At 35.0% G+C, this 17,445-nt stretch overlaps 2 pseudogenes; both read right to left on the minus strand.

Moving 5' to 3' along the window:
* Positions 1 to 250: 250 nt before the first annotated feature.
* LOC143639815 (guided entry of tail-anchored proteins factor 1 pseudogene) lies at positions 251 to 14,306 on the minus strand (annotated as a pseudogene).
* A 128-nt stretch (positions 14,307 to 14,434) lies between these two features.
* Positions 14,435 to 15,983, minus strand: LOC143639816 (dolichyl pyrophosphate Glc1Man9GlcNAc2 alpha-1,3-glucosyltransferase pseudogene; annotated as a pseudogene).
* Positions 15,984 to 17,445: the final 1,462 nt, after the last annotated feature.

Here is a 17,445-nt window from a genome sequence, read left to right on the forward strand (position 1 = left end):
ACTTTTAACCTAATAAGGGAATCATTTTAGAAGTCATAATAGCTGGGCTAGGTGTACTGGAGAACAAGTGTAACTCAAAAACTCAGGAGGAAGAGGTACGAGGATGGTAAGCTTGAGGTCTGCCTGGGAAACTTACCAAGAACCTGTCTTAAAATTAAAAATAAAAAGGACTGTGGCTGGGGTTAGGTGGTAAAGAACCTTTGAGTTCAACCCCCAGTTTAACAACAACAACAAAATTCCACTGTGTTATTCATCTTTTTTTTTTTCGACTGAAAGGGTAAAGTACAAGGGGTCACTACAATTTGTTACAGACTAAAATCCAACGAATTATTCCAACACCACCTGCTATTCTAACAAGGAAGGGTACCAGGTGGTCTAGTGGTGTTATTCATTTCCTCAGCACAACAGTTACAGGGGCAGAATAATACTTCCAAATGAGTGACATCATCAAGGTAGCTTGCAATGTATAGAAAGCAACACTTATAAATTATTTTATATTGGATTGTTGAGCAGTCCTTGATTTCACATAAGTCTTGAGCTGGGCCACCATCTTGTTGATCTCCCATTCCAGCCTGGCATATCTGGCAAACTCTTCCATCTTGTTGACCATAGAGAACTCTTGCTTCATATCCTGGATCTCTGACCTCATCTGCGACTCTAGCTCTGGGCCACCATCTTGTTGATCTTCCATTCCAGCCTGGCATATCTGGAAAACTCATCCATCTTGTTGACCATGGAGTACTCTTGCTTCATATCCTGGATCTCTGACCTCATCTGCGACTCTAGCTCTGTACCATTCTGCAGCACTCTGGACAGGAAGGAGGACAAGATCAGAAGGAGAATCATAAAGACATTGCATCCAAACATGAAGGAGAGGCCCAGAAGCCATGTCTAGTTGTGGGACTTGGTCAAGTTCTTCCGTTCTTCCCAGATACTCGCTGCAGCCCAGAAACCTCTAAGAGAAGCTCCAAGGGGACCACGTTAGCAGGCACACCCACATCTGTGCAGTGAGTCCCACTCGCCCTGCTTCCTTGAATGAAATTTGTAAAATTTATTCCTACACACATTATATTTTTGATGCTTTCTTTAATTCATATAGCCCAACTTAAATTATGGATCAGCCCAATAAGCACCCTATAAAATGGAGGATATTAATTGATAAGACAAGATTAGATAATAAGATAAAAAATGTTGTTATCCTGACTGTGCTTAAAAGCATTTAGCCTTTGGCTGGAGTTATGGTTAAGTGGTATAGTGCTTACCCTAGCATGTGTAAGACGCTGGGTTCAATTCTCAGCACCCCATATAAATAAAGTCCATTGACAACTTAAAAACAAAACTAAACAAAACCTTGCCTAAGTTACTCCATTTGTAAGTTCTGAAATGTATCCCTGGTTATATAATTTATTTCTTGTAAAAGTTGTTCGTTTTTGTACTGCATGTGTTTGGAACAAGGATGTGGTTATATGCATCGGATGGCTGATTGTTAACTTTAGCTTCTGTGTCCTTCTTGCTTGCTTGCATCTACTTTTTCGAGGCCATTGTTTTTCCCCTTATAAACCCCATAGAACTTGCACCCTGTACTGTTCTTGGCAGAAACAGTTTGGGACCATCAGGGAACAGTCGCCAGCCAGCTAAATAAAGACTCACCAATTTGGAAAAAATTCAGTTGAGAGTGTTTTCTGAGCTATAGACCCACAACAGAATGTTATCTTTTTTAAATCTTTATTTATGAATATTCACTTTTACCATATATACAATTGATTTTTATTTGCATGTTGATCTTGAATCCTGCAATGTTACTATTACTTCCAGACATTTTAAAAAGATTCAGTGATTTTTACTATAAATTTTCATGTTTTCTGCAAATAAATTTAATTTATTTTTTAAAATTTTTTATTAGTATGATTTTTAGTGTTTTTCCTCTCTTAATTGAGTACATCGACAGACTCTTTAGTAGCAAACGAAAAGAAATAATATGTACAAAACCCCGTTTGTTTCTGAGGATTTGCTTAAGTATTCAGTCTATTGTCATTAACTATTGTGTTTCTGATAAGTTTATAATAGAATCCCTGTGTCAGATTGAGGCACTTACTTTCTATTACTGTTTTGCTAAAATTTTAAACAGAAGTTGATATTGGATTACTTAGCAATACTTTTCTGCACTAATTGATTTTACGAATATATATGTGGATATGTACATGCATATTACAAATATATGTCATTTTATATCATTGATATGGAATTGCATTGATCAATTTTGGGAATGTTAAATCAACTTTGCATCTCTATGAAAAACTTTGGTATGATATATTAACCTATTTTGTATATTGTTGAATATTCTTAGCCAAGTTTTGCTTAAAATTTTTGCATCCAAGATTATTGTGTGGGGGGTTTGGGTGAGAGTGTTGGGGCACTCATTAGGGAACTAGTGAGCTTAGTTTGTAATAATCTTCTCTTGCAATGCTCATTCCTGTTTTTTTCCCCCCAATGGGAATAATACTGGACTCATTAAGTGAGTTGAGAAACACTTAATCTTCATCATTATTTATAGTTTTGTGTAAAATTTTATTACTACTTCCTTTTGTAATTAAAATTTAATATTGTTACCACTTGAGATTGTATTTTTATTGGTAGAAAGGTTTTAACTAAAATTTCTATTTCTTTAATAGATACAAGACAATTGGCCAAATCTCTTTCTTCTTGAGTAATTTTTGGTTTATTTTGAACTTTTTTAAAATTTATTTCTTTTTAATAGTTGTAAAATTTATTGGTATAAAGTAATTCACAATATTTTCTGATTCTTTTTTTGAGGGGAATGTGGTTGAGTGCTGGTTTGTAGATATTCTGTCCATGGAAATAGACATGGAAACATTTCCCCTGGTGAGCAATTTCCCAGGGGTGTTATCTGGTGCCCTGATTCTCACAATTGGCATACCCATCCTCCTCCCTGTGAGGTAATTAGACAACTAAGCAGTCACTATCTGGTCTTCTTAACAATGTCCTTGAAGTGAAATTACTCTGTGTTTGTATTAAGGGGATCTTATCTCAGTTATCTAGCACTTGGGTTAAAGAAATACTAATCAGAATATAGTCATGGTAACAGGAAGCATATGTTCTTTAAGTTATAAACTCCCAGGCAGGGAAGAGTGGTCATTTCACTTCTGTACTTCTTCATCATCACTTCATTTTGCTCCTCTCCACTCCTCCTATCTGTTTACTTGTACGTTTGTGTCTGTGTCTGTTCTTTGTGCACCTGCTTACAGGTATTCCTCCACAGGTGTTCCTTTACACTTGGTATTGAACCCAGAAGTGCTTAACCAGAGAACCCACTCCCTATCTCTTTTATTTTCTTTATTTTGAAACAGGGTCTCACTGAGTTTCTTAGGGTTTTATTAAGTTGTTGAGGCTGGCCTCAAACTTGTGATTCTTCTGTCTCAATCTTCTGAGCAATGCGGAATACAAGAATGTGCCAACAAGACAAGTTGACTTTTCATTTAATATCCTTAGAATATTTAGTGATATAATATCTCACATTCCTTATATAGGTAATTTGTGTCTATTATTAAATTTACTTGTCATTCTTCTAAAGATTTTTCAAGGTTATTTTATTTCTTCTAGAGCCAACTTTTGTTTTTATAGATTTTAAAAGTGTTTTACTTAATTGATTTCTGTGCTGATAGTTATTTTTTCTTTGACTTTATTAATCTCTTGTTTGTTTTTATTTTCTGCTGTTAAGGTGAAAATTTTATCAATACAAACTAATTGAACAGATAATACATGCAGTAACATGTATCCACATCATACTTACCTGTCTATTACATCACACACTTTCCCCTATGATTTTCATCTTGTTTAGTGGGACACATTTGCTGCAATTAATTACCCCTAATTGGCACTACATTATTAGCTGTATTTCATAACTTACACTGTTTCACTCTGAATTACACATTTTTGTGGCTTTTGATAGAATGCACAATGATAGAATGCATTCACCAACCTAAAATCCCCTATGATTTACCTATGTATCCTTCCCCATTTTCTCCTAAATTCCTGGTAACTATTGAGTTTTCTAACTCTCTGTATAAATTTGTCTTTTCCATAATGTTTTATAGTTTGTACTTTCTACTATACATTTATAATACCTCCATGACTTTTTATGGATTCATATCTCATTTATTATTATTGCTGAGTAATATTCTATTCTATGCATGAAGTACTGTGTGTTCATCTATTAACCAGGACAAAGACATCTGGGTTGCTTCCCATTTTGTGATTATCAACAAATCTTCCATAAATATTCATGTGCAGGCATTTGTTGAACATGATTTTTGACTCATTAAGACAAATATTTAGGCATGAAATTGCTGGATTGTAAAATAAAACTATGTCTTTGCAAAAAACTTCAGAGTGGTCTTTCAAAGTGAATGTACCACTTTTCCTTCTGACCAATACCCATGAAAGTTGTTTTTTCTTCATATTCTCACTTGTATTTGATATTGTCATTTTTCAAAAATGACATTTTGAAAATGTCTATGCCATTTCAATTGTGGCATAGTAGTGTCATGGTGAAAATCCCTAATGACACATGGTATTGTGTAGTTGTCAATAAGCTTTTTTTCTATGTGTAGATTTCCTTTGGTAAAATGGGTTTTCAGGTTTTTTAAAATCTTTTTACTAAATGTGTTTTTTTCTTATTATTGTATTTTTGGAGTTACTTTTATACTTCAGATGAAGGTTTTAAGAAGATATTTGTTGTGTAAATATATTTCCCCAGTCTATAATTTGTTTCTTTTTTTTCAACATTTTTTTCCAGAGTATTAGTTATTGATTAATTGATTGAATGGTTCATGCATTATTTGTGATGGTATCTCACTATATTGCCCAGGCTTGTCTTAAAGTACTGGACTCATATATTCCTACCACCTCAGCCTTCCAGGTTCTTAAAGATTTTTATTTTATCAAACTTCCAATTTACTAGTATTTTTTTTCATGGATTATATTTTGCTATTGAATTTTAAAATCCACTATCAAATTCAAGGTCACCTAGACACTTTGTGATGTTATTTTATAAATGTCTTATATTAAAATTTTGGTCTTGAAGTTTAACTCATATAATTAGAGAGTAAAATGATTGTTATAAGAAGCTGGCATCAAAACAGGCATGTACTCAGTGGAATACCATAGAAGACATAGATGTAAATTCCTACATGTACAGTCATCTGATCCTTAACAAGATATCAGAAACATACATTGGAGAAAAGACTGCCTTTTAACAAGTGGTTTTGAGAAAACTGAATAACATACACAGAAAAATTTAATGAGAACTTTATTATATATTTCAAAATAACTAAATGTAATTTTAACAAGTTTTAGAACAAAATATCAGATCAGTGAATGACTAGATAGATATGTTAATGAGCTTGACCTCTTAATAATTCCATATTGTATACATATATAAAAAATCATGTTACCCCATAAATATTTATAATTATGAGTTCCCAATTTAAAATAATGTTAATAATGTTAATTGAAAATTACATCTAAGATGCAGGTTGAATAAATATTTATTGAAAAGAGTAAGGATTGTTTTAGTGTTATGGTTTGGATCTAGTTTTATGGATTTAGATCTCAAAGGGCTCATGTGATGAAAACATGGTCCACAGTGCATCAAGTTGCACAAATGGGGATTTTAGGAAATGATTGGATCCTGAGTTCTCTAACCTCATCAAAGGATTAATTTATTGATACCTGAATAGACTTCTGGGAGGCAGGAACTAGTTGGAGCTATTAGCTTACCCGTGAAATAACCTGGATATTATCTTCTCTATTGCCTGTTTCTTTGCCTCTCTTTCTCTGCTCTCTGGCTGCCCTGAACTGAAAAGCTTCTTTTTTTTTTTTTCAATAAATACATCCACCATAATATTCTGCCTCACCTCAGGCTAAAGAATTGGACCCATTAAGCCAAGGACTTCAACCTCTGAAACTGTGAGCCAAAATTAATCTTTCCTCTTAAAATTTGTGTCAGGTACTTTACTATCAGAAATGAAAAACTGTATAGCACAGACCATATCTAGATTATTATTTTTCTTTTTTTTCATTGTTACTGCTTTTTTATCTCTCCTTTTTCTCTTCCTCTATATTCAACATATAAATTTACAAAGATTTTACTTGGTTTGCATAAATTATCTTTCCTGCAGTGAATTCCCTTTGCTTTTTTGTAAAAGAACAGTTAACTATGTTTATATGCTTTCATTTCTGTATTCTCTATTTTGTTTCATGAATCAATTTGCAAGTCATTAAGTTTTTTCTTCTCCAATATTGTTGATTATATGGGTCTTAAGCCTTTCTATAAGAACTTTAGAATAAGTTTGTTAACTTCTACAAAATAAATTTTTGGTGTCTTTACTGAATTGTATTGAATGTATAGATCATTTTGAAAAGAAATGTCCTCTTGACAACATTGATTTTTCTCATCTATGAGCATGAAACATCTCTTCATTTGTTTAAATCTTCTTTGATTTTTTAAATTGAATTTTTAAATTATCCTTATATAGACTCTGATGATATTTCACCAGATTATGTCAAAGTATTCATTTTCTTGATACTATTGCAAATAGTATTTTGTTTTTAATTTCAAATTTCCATTGTTCATTGAAGGTATATAGGAAAGTAGTTGACTTTATATAGTAACTTTATATCATGAAACATTGCATAAACATTTCTTAATTATAGAAGTTTTTCTGGTTTAATCTTTGAGATTTTCTACATAAAAAATCAACTCATCTGAGAATAAAAGCATTTAATATCTTTATTCCAAATTTGTATACATTTTTTTTAATTTTTTGTTGTTTTACTGCATTAGCTAAGAATCCAGGAATAGTAAGATAGGTTATTCATGTCATCCTCCTGATCTTAGGAGCAATCATTCAGTTGTTCACATTATGTATTACAATACTGTTGGGTTTCTTTTATTTTTATTTTTTTGGATAGATTTTTAAATCAAATTGAGAAATTTCCATTGTACTCCTAGTTTCCTGAAAGTTTAGTCATGAATGAGCATCAAAGTTTGTCAGATGCATTTTCTGTACCTGTTTATATAATCAAATGATTTTTCTTCTTTAGTTTAATTGATGAGTTAATTCCTTTAACTATATTTTGAATGTTGAGCTAGTCTCACACACCTGGAGTAAATATCACTTGATCTTGATGTAGAATTGTTATTATGTATTGCTAGAATCTGTTTGCAAATACTTTTATTGAGGATTTAAAAAAAAAAATGTGGTGAGCCGCTTCTGCAGATTATGGTCACCATTGCAAGATGGCGCTGGCTCCACTGTGGTCTGTGACAAACAACTCCTTGTTTGGGAGAGTTGGTGCATGGTTTTTCAGCACCCTGTGAGAAAGTTCCACATGGCAGCTTCGCATTGGGGCTTGGGATGCTTTATTAAGGCTGGGAGGGGCATCCGACAAGGAATTAGAAAAAATATCAAGGGCCTGAATAAACTGCTGAAAGAAGATTCCTGAGTTGCGTCGCGACAAAAAAATCTTTGTTCCTGAAAGATATTGGTCAGCATGTGTCTTTTTTTTCTTTTTTTTTTGCCTTTATCTTGTTTTGGTATTTAGCCCCATGGAATAACTTGGGAAATGTTATATATGTTTTTCCATTTTCTAAAATAGATTATAAGTCATTGTCATCATTTCTTTCTTAAATTTTTGGTATAGTTTAATAGTGAAATTATCTGCACCTGATGTTTTTTTCATTGGAAGGCTGTTGATTATTCACCTTTTTTTTTTTTTTAGATATAAACCAAACCTACTTTACATTATCTATTTCTGCTTTTGTGAATGCTGTAGACTGAGTTAGTATCCCTTTAAATTTTATTAGTTGAAACATTGTCTCCTATGTGATGATATTGGGAGGTTGAGACTTTGAAAGGCAGTTAATTTTTGAGGGTGGAACCTCATAAGTGGGATTAGTGCATTGATAAGAAAAGCCACAGGAATCCTCATCCCTTCTGCCATAAGAGAACATATTCATCCATATTGCAGGTAGTGGATCTTCATCAGACAATGAAACTGGTGATGGCTTGCATTGATTTTGAACCCACTCATCCTCCAGTAAGATGAGAAATAAATTTCTAGTAAATTCAAAATAACATCAATCCACCAGGTTTGTGTTTTTCTGTCATGTAGCTTCATGAATATATGAATACACTGCATTTTGGTAGATTTCTTTCCCTTTAAAAAAAATTCATTGATTCTTGTTTTAATTTTTTTTTCTGCTTTATTTAGGCTCTTTCTGTATTTTCTTAAGGTGGATGCTTAAATTATTAGTGTTAAATTGTTCCAGTGCTAAACTCTTACTTTCAATTACTGTTTTCTCTACATCCCTCAAATTTTGACCAAAATTTTTAATTTTCAATATGCTTTCTAATTTCCCTTCAGACTTTGGCTTATGTGTTATTTTGAAGTCTATGGTTTGATCTCCAATATTTTGAGAATTTTGGTGTATTATTTTGATATAGTTTTCTACTTTACTCTTTTGTTGTCCAAGGTTGTGTTTTGTGTGATCATTATTCTTTTAATTTTTTTTGTTGTTGTTTTTAATATCCTATCATGTGATCTATCTTGGTTGGAGTTCTATGTGAGCTTGAGAAAAATGTCAACTTTGCTATTGTTGGGTGAAGTTATTTCCAGTTAATGAGCAAGTATGACTCATCATACTTGGCCTATTTAGACTGAAATATATAGAAATGTTATTCTCTTGAGAGTGGGAAACATAAGATAAACTAGCCAGAAATGTGGGTGTGTACCTCTCCCTCCCTAGCATTTCCAGCAGACAGACAAGTTTAAGAATTACTGCCTTTGCCTATACTTCCCTGTATTACCACCAGAGCAGCCTGGATGTTGGGCTCTGCAGGTGTGTGGGGCATGGAGTACAGAATAGCACATGAGTGGATGTGTCTGCAAGTTCCACCTTCACCCCATGTCAGAGAGGAGAGAAAAGGTGAGGAGTATGTGCGTCAAGAGACCTCTGCATCAAGTGAGATATTGCATGTGAGATGGAGGAACCACAGATAATAAGGAAGTGAACTCTGTTTTTGGAACCTTGCTCAGGATGCTCGCTCTTTTGAAATTGCAGATCTGAAGCACAGTAGTGGTGGTGGGATACATGTGAGTAAAGCAGATATTTTAAACTTATGTTTAAAACTTAGAAATTGTGTTGTTATTGTTAATAAATATTGACAAATGTAATCAGTGGTATGTTTTTGAAAATAAAGCTTTAAAAGTATCTCAAAATCCCACCCCTAAAATTGCTTTTCCTCTTGTTGCATCAAAAGTATAAGAAGCATATTTTGACTTTTGTGAATCTAAATGTAGGCTGCTGTTTTGTATATTCTTTGAGTAAGTGCAAGTTCTAGTGAAACCTAAGATTAGCACTAGAATATTGACAGGTGAGATGAGGTGAGTGCACATAATAGAAACTTGCAACTTATGCCATGCAATTACAAATGTGTTTCATAGGAACTATGTAAGAAAAAGTAAGATAGGTTGAACTGGCTCTGTCCTGCATAGTGTATATCTTTGAAGTTTCTACTCTGCAGAGTAGAGTGGACCAGAGAACTCCTGCACTGCACTGGCAGGCACAGCATCAGGTAAAAAAATAAATCTGAATTTTTCTGGCATTTTCTGTGAGACTTCCAACTCCTCTCCCTAGAGAGCTTTTGCTTAGTTGAAAAATGGTTTGTCATTCAGGTTGTTTTAAATGTTCAAATGCTTGTATTTTGTGATTTGTTCTCTTTCTGATTGTTGTGTTTTCAGGGTAGTCATGTTGATTGCTCTGCTCTGCATTAATGCTATGATATGCTAGACAAATATTTTCAGCAGACTTCAGGGCATTTTAACATCACAATTTAAAAAAAAAAGTTTTAAAAATTTGGGATCACACGCCTTTTCTTTTCTTGAGGAATTTTTTAAAAATTCCTTATGTCTTTCACTATCTCCATTCCTCATTAAGTTTTTTTAATTAGTTGTGGCTGGGCATGGTGGTGCACTCCTGTAATTCCAGGGGCTCAGGAGGCTGAGTCAGGAAGATCATGAATTCAAAACCAGCCTTAGAAACAGTGAAGCACTTAGCAACTCATTGACACACTCTCTCTAAATAAAATAAAAAATAGGGCTGGGAATATGGCTCAATGGTTGAGTGTCCCTGAGTTCAATCCCTAGTACCATCCCCTCCTCAAAAAAAAAAAGCACTTTGTATGCAGGAGAACAAATTAATGTGATTTTCAGGAAAGTCACTTTGCTGCCATGTATTCAGATTAAGTTTTGTCATCATGGAAAAGTTTAGCCTGAAGGAAAAGGCATTGCAAAGTTACTCTTCCATCATTCATCCCTCTGTGCCAAATGCCTTAGTGATTTCATTTCACTCATTTAAGAACATAGTATATGTGAGTCCCTGAAACAAATAAAGATGCAAATACCGACCTGCATTTAAGACACAAGTTTAACTTAGCTTTGTGTAACTACCTCCACAAATTAATTAAAATGGAACATTTACATGAAACCTAATTATTAAGTCCTGCAAGAAAACATTGTTGTTTTGCAAAAAGATTTAAAAATAACTAGACTAATTAATTTGCTTGTAGAAATAAATTACCAGATAATTCCACACACAGTCACTGAAGTACAATTAAAAAGTATGTCACTAGATGTCACTATTACCTGGAGGAAATGTGGCCTCAGAACACTTTGCCATGAGAGGAACAGATGGCTTTGCTGCCTTTCATGTTTCCTTAGTTTTAATTGCATAATATTGATGTTGTTAACAGTTTTATTCTTTGTTTTCCATTGGTATTGCATTACCTGGAACCCAAGGGGGTGCCCCCTATGACACTGAGTATTCTTCTTAAAGAGTCACAAGTGCAGGTGCTCTGTGGGGAGGGGAAGTACACTTGCCTGCAGTGAATGTGTTTCTATGCTCAGCTTTCTGTGGCTCTCTGGATGACTCTGTAAATTTCAGTGCTACCTTTTTCATGTTGTAAGGGTCCAGCAAAATGTCGGAGGGAGAGACCACAATTGCCATGCAATTGGCAGAAGGGGTTTTATTGATTCAGCATGCTGAGGCTCCAGGCTCACTCAGGAAGATACAGCAGCCCAGAGCCCAGAGCAGAGGTCAGGCAGAGCTTAAGTACACTTTTGGGGGAAGGTGGGGGGGGGGAATATTTAAATTGATTGATTCTGGGCCTGTGGTGCCTAGTGCCAGGCGACTCAAAGTCCCAAGTTATCAGACCACCAGAGGAGTCAGTGAAAATGTTTACTGGGACAGCTCTGGTATTGTCCTAACAGCTACAGAGATCAAAGGCTCCGGGGTAGCCGAGGTATTTAACATATCAATGGTCTCTTACTTTACAACCCAAGCCTTGCAGTTAGAGACTTCACAAGGTCTGGTCTTTTACACTTTAACTCTGGCTCTGCGGCTTAGAATCAGCTTAGAAATTTTACCTTTACACATGTATCACCTCTTTTTTAATTTGTTGTATTTAGTACTCAAATTAATGTTAAAAAATATATTGACATTGCCATGAACATTTTAGATAATAAGCTCAATCTCCATTAGGAAGCTATAACTATTGATGGTTCTTCAAATGTCAGGATTATTTTTTAATGGCTTGTGGCTTTAAAGGTTCACAGAGACTAGAAAAATTACATTTGATTATTCCTTATTGCTCCCATTCTGATAGTATGAATTGTGAAAATAGAAATAATGGAGAATAGGACTGGTACTGTAGCTCAGCAGCAGAGTGCTTGCCTAGCATGCATGAGGCAGTGGGTTTGATCCTCAGAATCAAATAATAATAAACAAATAAAATAAAGGCACTATGTCCATTTCCAACTATAAAAAAACTAATGGAGAGCAAATGTTATTAATCTTATTAGGTAAGAAAGATAAGCTAATTTTTTTTTGTTTTCTGAGGATTTGGGAACTATTTGTGTGTGTGTTTGTGTGTGTGTGTGTGTGTGTGTGTGTGTGTGTTTGTGTGTATGTGTACACAAATATGACACTTAAAACTTGTATTTGAAATCTGTTATTACCAAGTAATTAAGAGTTTATTCTCATGTCTGTGCTATCCTCTGAGAAATTAAATTAGTTAATCAATTAATAATTTTTGCTTTACTGGGGATTAAACCACAGGGCACTTTACCATTGAGCTACATTCCCAGCCTTTTTTTTTTTTTTTTTTTTGAGATGGTGCCTCCCTAAATTGATTAATTCCCTTCTAGTTTGCTGAGGTTGACCTCAAACTTTCAGTTGTCCTGCCTCAGAGTCCTGTGTGTGAGAAATTTTAAGGAGAATATTGCCAGCAGAGTGGAAAATCAGGTTCCAATACAAAACCATGGACCTCAGTGATGCTCAATGCTTTTGCTGATTAACCTTTATTTTCATAGAAGTACTTTAAAATCTTAAATAGTAGTTTCCTGTAGAATTTATGACTAAACTGAAATGTTCTTGAGAACCAACATGAATGTAATGAGATGCACATAAATATCTCAAAAAATGCATATATCTTCTTCCCACACAAACTGAATGCCATTTTTTCTCCATTTATAGCTGATTCTCAGGAGGAAACCATTCTTCCTTATGTGTCAGCTTGCATGAGGTTTCGGTCATGAAAGCAGCTCTTCCAAAACAGGACTTGCTGGAAGTTGCACTCTTAGAAATCATGCACGTTTTTAAATGATCTTTTTAATTATCAGGAGATTTTTGAGTCAAAAGAATTTTGCAGAGAGGGTAAAATGTTTTTAGATAGCCTGTACCATTGGCTTGCGTTTACTTTTTCCTCCTCCTTTCCCCTTCACTCCTAGCCCTTTCTCTATCTTTTTTTTTTCCTTATATACTCTCTCTTTGTCCCTGAGGATAAACCAAATTGTGTGGACTTAAAATATAGTCTATAACACATGATAAATTATTTTAAAAAATATGAGCAACTGCCTGGGCTTCCTTCTAAAACTCTTTTAGTCAAATGAGAGTGTTTTATGTGGAATTGTTCTCTTGAAAGGAACTCTAGGGGAATTTTGAACACAGATTCTGAGTTAGAGTTATGTTTTCTGTATAAGCAATTGTCATTTCCTTCACTTCCTACTGGGAGACAAAACTGGAGGAAGAAAAAAAGGTTTTATCATTTTCCCTGTGAATCTGCCATTTATTAATTTCTGGGTATTTGGAGAAAGAAGAGGGAGAATATCAAAATGTCCATGTTTTGATTGTTTGTCCAGTGCTTTAAATCTGTCTCATGGATTGTCACTCTGATATATGGGGTTCAGTCTTCTCCCATGTATCAACTACACAGTAAGAATCTAACATCTGCATTATTTTTCCCATTAGGTAAAGCACAAACTCTACCTGACAGCTTCTGTGCCCCCACTACTCTAAGGAGGATTGAAGTAAATATTGAAGTACATTTTATTCCTTGACGGTGATATCTGAGGAGTGGCCACACTTACAGATCCATGGAGTCAATTCAGTGGGTAGGTCTGGCATGGAAACTCTGCACTTATAATTTTTCTCCAGAAGCTTCTTTTTGCTTTCTTCTCCAGTCAATAGTGCCTTTCATATTAAAAAAAAAAGAAATTCTGGATCAGAATAGGTAGGACATACACTTTGAATCACTCTTCTAAGAGAGATAATGTTTGTTTTTATCCATTTCCATTGGCGTCTTCCCTCCTCTCCATTAAGTTCAAAAAATCACTCATGGAAATGCCCCTGACCATGATTGGGGGTGCAGACCAATTTATTTTGTTGGCCTACATGGGAAACAAACCCATTATGTTTAAGTAATATGCTTGACCTGAGGAATCTCCATATTGATACCATTATTTGAAGATTTGTATAATTTCTTCATTGAAGCCTTGTGGAAAACATTACTTTTTTTTAGTTTTGTTATAGTGTATTAATCCTACAAGTTTCTGCACAGTATTACCAGTTTCAAGTATAAATGTCCACAATGTAACCTGAGAGCAAGAAAATTGTAGTGTATAAGTTATTCTTTTATTTTGAAGAAATAAAAAATGCCATTTTTTTATGTTTCCTTCAGTAGAGGAGTCTAATTTTCTTTATATACTGACAATGGTTTACATAGTCTACAAAAAATTATGTGGTTAATCAGACTCTGTTAGCTTTCAGGAAACATAGCAGTCTGAATGATCTCAGACAATTTTAACAGAGGAAGATGAGATTTTTTTTTTCAGATGAATTTCACTGCTTTTGGAGGGTAGTGCCTTCTTACCATGGTAACAATCATGTTGCTAGGCTCTACAAGGCCAATGATGTAAGAATGATCCTCTAAACAGATCTACAAAAATTAATGGCTGATGCCACAAGCAACTTTCTTCAAGTTTTGATTAATTTCCCATGAAATAATTGCTTTGCCTACTTCCAAGAAGATTGTTCCTTTGTCTTGCTAATAGGAGGGTCAGTCAACACTGAAACATACAGTATGAACCAAGTGTATGTGATGCCCACTGCACAATACACTGAAGTCAGTAACAAAGGGAAGAAAGGAGCACTTTGATTCCAGGAAAAAAAAAATGGGAATACAAACTCAGAGCAAACTTCCAGAATCCCCAAGCCAAGGAGGTAGAAAATTTTCATCCAATTAAAAAGAGGTTTCCCTTTTCTGAATAGAATCTTCAGTGAAGAAATACTATAGATGGTGAATAGTAACATGAGTAAGATTTTAATGGGAAGTTCTGGGGCAGTGAAGAACAAAGGGAAGAGGAAATAATGTCCTGTTGTGGTCAGAATGAGAAAAATTGAAGCTTCTCCTGCTTTTTCCACAGGCAAAAGTATCATTGGGAGAATTGCGAGGAGTATGACTTTTTCATTGACATGCCACTCAAACATGAAGGAGCTCAAAGCACAAAGAATTGGCACCAGAGAAAGCCTCTGGGCCCTTGGGGGTTAAACAAAAGATAGAAAATGGAGGCCAATATGGTGATCAAAGTGCAGATGAGTGTTGCCAAGGGAGTCACTGAGGGAAGGACTCTATGTTGGAATTGCTGAACCAAACCACTTGCCATTGAGGCCTTAGGGATCTTGTTGGGATCAAGAAGTTTCAATTCCAAACTATGACAGACAGAACTTTGTCCAAAGCATTGTATAAGATCCAGAAGCTTGAAGCCAAGTGTGCGTGGCAGAGGCTCCTCCAGAAAGAAAGAGTTGGGAAAAGACTTGAGGCAGCTGATTTAAGGCTAGGAAAGGACCCAGTGAAATAGCAGAAACTAGGAAAACAATGAGTCTCAGCACAATAACATGGACAAAGCTAAAACTGTTCCATCAGATAGATCTACCTGGTTTACTTGCAGCAAAACAGGAAGAGCATAGCAGGTATATACTGTAACCTGCTGCTACATAGAAGTAGACATGCATGAAATGTAGGAGAATGGCAAAGAAAAATGTTCCTTCAATATGCCTTTTCTGAAATAGCCATGCTGTGGAGAGCAACATTAATCCAAATAGGAATCCATTGTACTGGAAATGAATATCTGTAATACCAGTGGCTGAGTCAGGAGGACTGCAAGTCTGAGGTCAGGCTGGGCAAGTTAATTAATCAAGACAGCTGGATGTAGTGATATAATTCAATCTCATAGACAGCATACACAAAGAGTGCATCTGTAAAGATGACAGAAAATCTCTGGAAAAATAAAGTTCTTAAACTACAGTAGTTCATATTATCAACATTAAGCATCACTTGATCAAAATATTTGGCAACAAGTGACAGGACATATTCAAACCACACAAAATAGCAGGGTAAGCCAAGGTTCACTCTGAAGTTGCCTCATAATACCAATGTGATATAGGTAAACTGTGAGTGATAGCAAGCCAGTTGTGGTGTACTTCAAAAATCTGGAGAATGGTATTTGGAAATGAGAAGGCATTTGAGGAGAGTCACTCGGATCGCCAAAGCAGAAAAGCAATTGCCACTACACTTTAGGGTTCTGAGTGCCACCATTGCTGCAGCACTGTGCACTTTCCATGTATAAGTCATTCTTACCTGAGAACACAATCAAACCTAAGTACTTTGTATAAATCACAGACATGCAGAATGGAGGCTCTTAACAGTTTCCCATTTCTAGGAATATAACGTCTTGAGCACTTATTAAAAAATTATTCAATAGTGTCTTTGTCAAACTCCCTAAGAGTTTTCTCTCAGTAGTCAAGTCATTTAGTGGACATAAATTATTGGTCCTTATTTGACACATGCTGTCCAAACTCTTTATTGCTAGGGGAACAAGTTCAATCTCAAGTAATGCTATGAGTACTAAGAGGGTCAATATAGTCTATAAAGCCTTGAATAACAGGACTAAACTTTTGCTGATATTTTTATTGAGTCAGACTCTTTTTTCCTCAGTAACATACTTGTTGTTTGCCTATAGAGAGTCTGATATGTATCAACCCGGTATGTGTAGGAAGGCTTTCTGTAAATAGGAAACCATGCATTGATGTAGGCATTGGGAAATACCCTTGGGAACAGTGATCAGTGTCTTTATGGGCATTTGAACTTGGAGTTTTTTAAAAGAACTTTTGACAAACTAGTAAACAGATCTATTTTCATAGTATGTGAAGACATTTCCCAGAAATAAGAAGATTAGGATGTGTTTGCATACTTACAGAAAAATTAGCATTGTATTTAATAAAAGTTTATATGACTTCTAAGCCCATAGTGCCAAGTGAGGAGAGATCAAGGTTTTGTGGGGTCTAAAGCTTGTGGAATTGTAGGAGATTCTTAAAGCAAAATCAAACTAAATGACCATAAGGACCCATTCTTGGTGCCCCTGCCAGGCCTCTGGTGTATTATGAGGAGAACTCAAGCCTCATGTGCATTAAGAAAAGTCTTTCATGTGTGTATTGTTTGGGAAAAGTGAAATCAAATCATTCCAAATTACCTGATAAAGGACAGATAACTCTTCTTAAATAAGTAAATGTTAAAAATATGGTATATATACACAATGAAATTTTACTTAGCCATAAAAGACAATAAAATCATGGCATTTGCAGGTAAGTAGATGTGTTATGCTAGAATTTAGGACTCTCAAAAGACCACCAGAGACAAAGATTGATGTAAGCTGCAAAGAGATGTTTATTGCAAGCTAGCTCAGTCCTCCGTGTGCACACAGCAACTAGTGACACTGAGAGGCTCTGAGCCCAATGTTTGCAGCAGTTTTATACATTCTTCAAGGAAGGCAGGGACTTCACATACATCATAACATCTCTTGGCAAATCATCACACACCATGGGAAAATCATAAACAACTCTAAAACATGAATAGCACATTCACTGGTGGGAAGAATTTGGGTAGGGATGATTGGTTACTAAAAAAGGGGGACTCATTTGAGCTGTTTGGTTTAAGCCATGAAGGGTGTACGTGCTGAACTACATGG

This window comes from Callospermophilus lateralis, chromosome Y (genome assembly GCF_048772815.1).
Source record: "Callospermophilus lateralis isolate mCalLat2 chromosome Y, mCalLat2.hap1, whole genome shotgun sequence".
Lineage (NCBI taxonomy): Eukaryota > Metazoa > Chordata > Mammalia > Rodentia > Sciuridae > Callospermophilus > Callospermophilus lateralis.